Here is an 8,911-nt window from a genome sequence, read left to right on the forward strand (position 1 = left end):
ATTAATCTATGAGTAATTTCAACCTACCTAGTTTCCTCATGACACCACAACACATGCATAAACCCAAAGTGCCTTTTCTCTCTCTATTTTCGTGGCAACAGAGCAGAGGCCCAACTTAATATGTCACTGACAGCCACTGTTGTTAGGTGGCATCAGAACACAGTCTGGCTTTCACACGAGGTCTTAACAGTGGACGAAAACAAGTATTCAAAGGGGTAAAGGTCACCTAAACCTTTTAGCAGTTCTACATCACAATATACCATATAACTTTTAAATAAATGTTGCAATGAGTGGATTTTAATATAAAGTGCATTTTACAGCATTTACATTATAAAAGACATAAGGATTACTGTTCATTTTCAATTAATGCAATATAACAAACTAATAATATAGTGTGATATCGCTTTAACGACTTCTGTAAGCATAATATATCAAAAATATTTCAAAAATATTTCCTTATTGTAATTATATTTACTATATCTGCATGTATGTATATTGTTAGTTTTATAACAATTAAAATGGAATTGTGCATAATTCAACAAATAGTTGGAAACTGAAATAATTCAAAAATATATACATAAAATGATCATACAAATCAGAAAAAAATAGCGATATTGATCATTTTAATGTTACTTATGACTGCGATGAAATATAAATAAATATTTCTGTCTTTAAGATGCATGATTCGCTGAAGAAAATAAAACGGCACTGTATTTCATATTTATGTACATTTGGTCAAATTCTTCTATATTGCTATAAAACACAATCTAACGACATCGAGAACTAATGATTTTTCTAATATTCACTGAGTGAAAACAACTTCACTGCACCAAATCGCCAAACACAAGATGAACCATACACCTTTAAAAAATTGTTTTCATTGCTTTTGAATTTTTCTTCAATCCAAATATACTGCACGACTTACTCGTCACTGTATCCTTTTGATGAACTTGTAGCTTTGCTCATTTTTGAAATAAAAAAATAGTAAATAAATGATAGTAACTTTGCTTCACACACAACATTTAATAGCATATAATTTCATTTTAAACCATTAATATTATGTTAAAGTAGTACGTTATTATACATGTGGAATTTAATTACGTAAAATCTTCATCAATGTGCATTTTTAGAAATCATATTAAATATCCCATCAAAAGTATTTGTAAAATAGTTTAAAATGTATAAAAATAAAATAGGGTTAGTTGTATAATTAAATCAACATGCACATCCAAAAAAAGAATGAATCGCTTTGCGCTTGACAAAAAGTAAATCTATAAATCATAAACCACAATTCAGAGTAGATATTTTTCACATGTACCCGTTCAATATTATTTTCAAATCTGTTCCATCGAAAAGTTTGTTTGTTCCACCAAAGTCGGACCGTTTTCTAACAGGGAGAGTTAGAGTTCTCATTCCTTTTCTCTACAAGCTACATTACAGTTCATCTCTTTCACCACTGCCTAAAACCTAAAATGGACGCTGCTGGCTTTGAGTTATCAATGGCTAGGACCAGCTAAGGGTCACAGCTGTGCAGTTGTGCTCTAAGGAGAGAACTGGCAAATGGATCCATGTATTGGCACACTGCCAGGAGACTCCTTAAAATACAGGGAAGGCCTTGATTTTAAAATATGCCACACCAATGTCAAAGGAAACTGCGTCATTACGCAGCAGAGGCTGGTGAGGTAAACAACCCACTGTTTGCAACAGACAATGGCAGGTGCTGCTGTTGTACAGAGCAATGCTTTGAAACACACTCAAATTTTACTCTGTATGTGCACAGAAATAACCCAAGAAATCTTTTCATTATAGCTCAGGAAGCATTAGAGCCTAGATGAAAGCCGGTTTTCTCCAGACATCATCATGATGTTAGACCTCGTGACTGCACTGTGGGTGGAGACAATGAGCCAATAGAAAAACAGGATGAAGATTCAGAGCCCTTCTTGCATCAGCATTTTCCGGCTAAGCCTCAAGTGAAAGTTACGAGATCCATATCCATGATTATGTTATGAAGAGATCAAAAAATCAGTGTTAATAAAAAATGATTGCTGCTGACGAGTGAATGACAGCGGTGAATTTGATTAGCCATTTCTCAACATCATGCAGAATTGGCATTGCAAGCCAGAGCTCAACCTCTGTAAATACTGGTGTGCAGTGGACTGATATTTCCCTCAGGCAATCACATTCACTCACAGCAGCACCTTAAAGCATTCCTAGAATTGCTCTTCTCAACTTTAAACGTGCTTTAATGAACAGGTCAACACGGATCTTACCATTTGGGCAGACACACTCCAGCGTCGAAGACATGAAGGCATGACAGGCGGCAAGAAACCATGGATCTCCTGGTGAAACAGAAGAAAAAAACATTAGCAAACAACTATGCAGCTTGGAAATATTCAACACACACATTATGTTGCCACGGACAGAGAAAACACAAATGGGAATAAATCACAAAAACAAGCATTAAATGAAAATGTTTTTTTCATTTTGGTTTGTTTATAACATTGGATATTTGGCTTGTAAAACACCTCAACCAAATTTGTTGCAAAAAAAATTACAATATATAAATAAATATTACATTGCACATGCTTCCAGTATTGCTGAAATGATTTGAAAGCAAATAATAATTGTTAACAGTAGTTTACATTTCAAAAAAATACGCGAGCTGCAGTCGTTTATTATAAAATTTACTTTAAAATATCTGTTATCTAATTTAAGCCACATAGTTAGGAATAACGTTGTTTTAAGGTGGTAATGAGTAAAGCCTCATTTTAATTTCTATCATGTTCACAAGCAGCAGTGATTACACAAATCATCCTTGTCCAATCATTACTAAGGTCACGATTATAGCGATCACTTTATAGGACAAGTGATCACTTTCCTAATAATAAACTTACATGACTGTATAAATAACTAAAAAAAATCTTATGACACATGAGCATTGTTTTATGTTTTGTGTTGCAGAAACCAAAAAAAAAATCAAGGCCCTACTGTGCTTTCACAAAGTTATATTCTAATCACCAATTTATGACTATAAATGCAAACTGCAATAAGTGACCGAAAGAGGAATTTATGAACCTCAAACACTGCTTTCTAAGTCTTTCTTACCTTTCTAATTGCAATTCCAATCGTTTTAGTCAGGCCCTGGATCAGGTTTGGGACAGGCCTGCAAAGATACAGCATGTTTTAAGTGTGGCTGTATGCCCCAGTGAAAACATAATCAACAAGCACTCAAAAACCATTAAGGAATATGACAAGATGAGACTAAAGGAGCTGTCTGACAGCAGACGAGTATGCGCTAAGTAGGTGATAATGAAGAGATCTGTCCAGGCTGGTCACTGATATGGCAAACAGATAAACATCACAGACTCACTGAGTGAAAGTAACTTGTAATGTCAGAGTGAAGCTTGAAGCACTTTTGAAAGCCTTTTGGAAGTTAATATTGCCTGTACCCTCCCTCGCTGACAGAGAGCACTGTGAAAAGCATACTGCAGCTACTTTGACTTTAAAAACATGTCTTTGCTTAGTGCATAATATGATTTTTTAAAGCAGTGAAAAAAATATTAATGATCTTTCCTCATCTTTAAGTGAGTTGGTGTTTCACCAAATTTATTGAATGGCAGGTTGCTGTTTATAATACTGAACCTCCTGTGAAAATTTATCTTGTATAATCTTGCATACCACTTGACGATAGTAATGATGGTATTAAGTTTCACTGGCTCTTACTGCAGCACTGAACTGAAAAAAATAAAGTTAAAAAAAGTATTCATAACACTCAAACAGCAACCTGCTGCAGACTGCCTTTCCTTCAGAACTGATGAGCCATGCAATCTACTAGACTTCTCAAATTAGATTAGTTTACTTTTCAGTGACTTTCAGTTATCAGACCAAAATCCACCAGATAGCTATACATTCAGAAGTATTAACTAAATGCTATATTATTTTTCGTCAATATAAAAATATAATTTCAGACTGCGTAAAATGATATTTGTGTTCACTGTTGCTTTCGCAATTTGTGTTCACCATGTTAAAAACGCTAAGTAGTTACAAGTAAAAGTTAGTGCTTACACTAATTATCTAAGCGACAGCTATTGTATGTGTGTGTGGATACTTAAAGTGTAGTCAACAGACACTGGTGAATCTTCACAACAGTATGGTTTTCAAAGATACATTATAAAAGGATATATAAACATACCGATTACAACAATACAAAACTTTCAAACTCATAAGCCACTACTGACATTTATAAGACATGCAGAGACATTATGGTTGTCCACAACAAATTCTGGGATACCCTGCAAGTACTTGGCAGCGATGAATCAGACAAAATGGCTACCAAGCGTCCCAGTAACAGACAGAGAGGCAGTGGTAGAGAAACTAGCAAGGAAAAAACAAGTCAAGAATTAGATGAAAATATTCTAACTGTCTAGTGACCGGGCTACGTTGACCTAAGGATGGCGATTAGTGATTAAATAATCATTCAGTCAACTGAGCACAACAAATTTAGGTTAGAGAAACCCATCAAAGAGTTAACATTCACATTCCCTTCAGCGTGCACTACATGCTCAGGCAGGTGATGTCTGTTTCCTTTAAATACAGCGTTACACTATCCTTCCCATGTTTTTTTCCACCTCACATTAATTCATATACGTCATGGGGAACAACAATGCTATAGCAGCCATCTTGCCCCAAAAGAGCAGACACAGGGAGGTGGGAACAAGGCTCTCCAAGTCATATGACTGCACTGTCTGCAGACAACTGCAGTGACAGAGCAAAAGCGTCTAGACGGGTCTGAGGCAGCAGCACATCAGGTACACATTCACTGTCACACACAACTTATTATGACTTCCGTACTGTTTTTAGGTCAGTCGTATAGCCGTCTCGTTATTTCTGCACAATGTGATGCAAAAGCTCGTCATTTTGGTTAGCACACAGTACGACGGTTAACCTCTTCAAACACGAGGAAGCATTGTTCGAACAAAATTCTAGTAAAGATTACAAAATTTCCAAATATACCAAATATGTCAGGTGATGATGCACCTACAAAATGGCATTTAAATATTTAAGTTACAGCTATAGCTTAAATATATGCTATTGTGAAAGAAAGCTGACACATATACTTTATGTGATGTTGCTTTATTGTTTGTTTTATTGTACTTTCAAGCTACTTGCTGGAAGTTTAAGTTTACATTTAGTTACTGAAAACAATTTGTGTTGCAATTGTTTTTAAAATTGTTGGCTGGAGATGTAACCATGACTAATTAATCAATGCAATGGTTTGATAAAGACTATTAAATCAGTGCAGTATCACAACACAACAACACTTAAATGAACATGGTAGCCTCTGTCTGAACTTACACTATGTACAGCAACTAACCTTTTTGCACTGGTGCATGCTGCCTTCTGTATGGTGCACTCCTCTTGAACTCCAGGGCTGAGGGCTGATCCCCTGCAGAGAACAAACAAGGAGAGGAAAAGACAAAACATGTCATACAGGATTCATATTACCTCACCTCAGTACCACGTGGTTTAGTTTAGATTAGCTAATTAGCTACTGCACGTGTGCATGAAAAAGATATTGTTCGATCCTTTGTAATCAGGAATTGTTTTAGTAGCACAGCTGAAAGGGTTAAAACAGAGAGAGACAACTGATGAGTCCACACAGTAAAGCCACTTTTCCCCCCTCAGGTGTCTGCTGAGTAACAGGTAGCTTAAGCGCGTTTGGGGTTAATCAACAACCTCACGTCAGCAAAGGTGCGTCACCTGCGCAACCTCCTGAAGTAGTGTGAATGAGGTCAAGTACTGAAAACAAAACACCTACTGTGTGGAATTCGTAAGAAATTCTACATTTATATATCTCATACACAATATTTAGACGACAAAAATGTATGAGGCTAGTTACAGTTTGTTACGGTGAAACGGGCTAATTCAAATTATTAGCTAGCAAACCGTTTTTACTCCAAAAACCGCGAAGCTAACATTCACAAGTAAACACCTTTTCTGGTAGTGTAATGCTGCAATATCCACTGTATGTTAAGCAACTTGCACTCTGGCGCCTGCCATACCTACCTGTGCATAAAGAGCTGTCTGCTGATAGACTGCAGGAGAAAAAACTTTCACAGCGTTTATCTGAAAAATATTTTTGGCTGAGCCTGGCGACTCATGGGCGAAAGCGTTTGGAGGAGGAGAGCATAAATTCCCATTTCCAACCGGCAGCTTACTTGCAAATGAGCAAAAGAGATGCAAAACTCCATCTCCAATTTTATCAATTTCAGACAGACTCCAGACAGTCTCCAAGCGGTTACGTGCCTGCTTGCCTTGCGCGTGCACGCTGAATGGCGCGGGAAGCTGCGATAACAGTTCCAGAGTGACACCGCGAGTGACCAATAGCAGAGAGGAGCCGAGCCCGGCATCCAATCACAATAGCCGATAAGTACAAACCCCCGCCCCTCCTCCTCCTCACTCGTCTGTTGACAGTGCACTGAATAAAACAACAGTCTGAGTTAAGCAGTTCATTGCACTGAGATGTGGGTCACTGACTGCAGCCTATTCGGAATAGTAAAATGGCAGGGGTGCATGGTCCTATGTATTACAGAGAAATCATATGATATATAATTACCTCAGACATGTACATAAATTATAACATTAACTGTACACCAAATGGTCTGGATGCAATCAATTCCTGTGATCACAAACTACCTTTTTTGATGTGCATTTTAAATATATACAGTATTAAATACCATATAAAACCCTATGAATATGACCTCAGGTTATAAAGTTATCAAATAGATTCAAATCAGAGAGCGTCGCTGTTGTTACTGCATATGCTTCAATATTTCATTGCACATTATATTGTTGCAATTCCTGCTATGGTTCTGTGAATGTTACTGATGTGTTTGTTGCCCACATCTCTGTCTGTTTATCTGTGTGAAAAGTAAAAATTAAGACAGATAAATAGAAAATGATTTATTTTAAATGTATATTCAAATCTATCCAATAGATAGATAGATATTACTATACAAGGATCATGCCCAGGAATATATTCTACATTAGTCGTGCAAGTCAAATAGATAATGCTATATGTGAGTGTACTGTATGCTGTACAGCAAGGTGTAGGATTGTCCTTGCATATTAGAATAAAATAACTGGACCCTCTGCATAAAAGATGCTCAGAATGGAAGCTCAAATCCCTGACCAATGTCCAGTGAAAGATATGGGATTCAAACCCCAGTCTCCCAGCTGGGATTGAACCAGACACTTACAAATCTGCCAAAAGCAGATCTTCCTTCTTCCTTCCTTCTCGGGGTGTATTAAGCTAATAGGTCTTCGGTATGGCCACATGGTAATAAAATAATACTCTGAGGCAAAATCAGTCTCAGAAGGTCTCAGACAGAGTTAGTCTGAAACTAAACACAGTACATACTGATTTAAAAAATTAACAGATTAAGTTTATTTAAGTTACAGAACAATCTATTGCAGGTCTACATACACAAACTCCACAGATCCAGTATCACTTTCTCAAGACAGTTGCTGAGCCTTATGAACTGACACCAAAAATGTATTGTCTCACACAAAGCAACTTCCAACTTGGCATTTAAATTCTGTCAAAGTCTACACAAGGCGTACAGACAAGTTTGTTGTAAAGAACCTCTGTCCTTTGGATGGAAAATAACAAGTCTTGTCTCCTTCAGCTTTGCACCCTTTAATTTGCATTGTTATGGAAAACCGCTGGATTTGGGTAGGGCACAGAATCATTGAAGTCACCATAATAGAGTGTGACAGCTCCTCTTTTCACATCTATTTGGAAGTAAAATCAAAATTCCTGGGAAAGTGAATCAAGGGAGCAAAGAAATATCTCATACAGCTTTGGAAACAGCTGTTTGGAGTGAATATTTAGTAAGGTGTGGAATACATATTGAGATGAACCACACCTGCATTCATTTCAAGGAGAAAAATTGTATGTATGAGCTTGTGCATGTATGTACAACATGAAATATGTGAGTTCTGGGGGCTGAAACATCAGGATTTTAAAAACTTTAGAAAGCATGTTATCAAAGAGCAGCAGCACTACACCCTTACCATTTTTAATGTAAAGCTTGAATGCAGCAGTAGCAGTAACTGCACATGGCATTCAAGGAAGTGTCTGGGAACTTATGGAAAAATTGCATTTAATATAGTTTTAAGAAAGAAAAGAAAACGTTTGCCAACTCAACATGTCTGTACAATCCTCACAATCCATTATAATTCACAGACTGTCCTTCACAGGGAAAGTCCCTTTACACTTTCTCAAATTAAAAATCTCATGGCTGATCCCCTCCATCGCCCCGGCTTTCAGATATTGACCTTGTGGTGCTACAAAATAGCTTCTTCCTCACTGCAGGACCCCATAATGAGCCAATACAATGAGGCTTCAGTTCACTGCTCACCTCTCTTTGGTGTCTCTCGGGGTCTTTGTTGACGTTTGTCAGCCCAGGAGGAATTTGGGGGGTTAGAATTCTGCTGTAGTCGAGCTGTGGAGTCAGACAACAACTTTGACTCCCAGACCTAAGCACGAAAGAGGAAAAAATTTGGTCAGAGATAAAAAGGCTTTGACCTTACAGGCAAGAAAAATCAAAGGCATGACTTGAATAAAGATTAAGCAGCATCTTGAATTTCAGCCAAAGTGACCAGGGTTTGAAAAAAGCAAACATTTATACATGTGGCATCTTTGCTGTAGTACTAAAAATGGAGATGAAGAATGGCCATTTTTAAGAACTTTGATCAATCTTCAGGATTTGATTAATTATCCGTTGTGCTATTAAACCTGCCTGCATTGGTCAAGAAAGGTGGGACTGGTTAGATTGAGTTAAGTTCTGTCCATACTCATTTCACCTTAAGACAGCGCAACACAAAATCTGACCCAAAGCAGATAAAA

Source organism: Lates calcarifer, linkage group LG24, assembly GCF_001640805.2.
Source record: "Lates calcarifer isolate ASB-BC8 linkage group LG24, TLL_Latcal_v3, whole genome shotgun sequence".
Lineage (NCBI taxonomy): Eukaryota > Metazoa > Chordata > Actinopteri > Centropomidae > Lates > Lates calcarifer.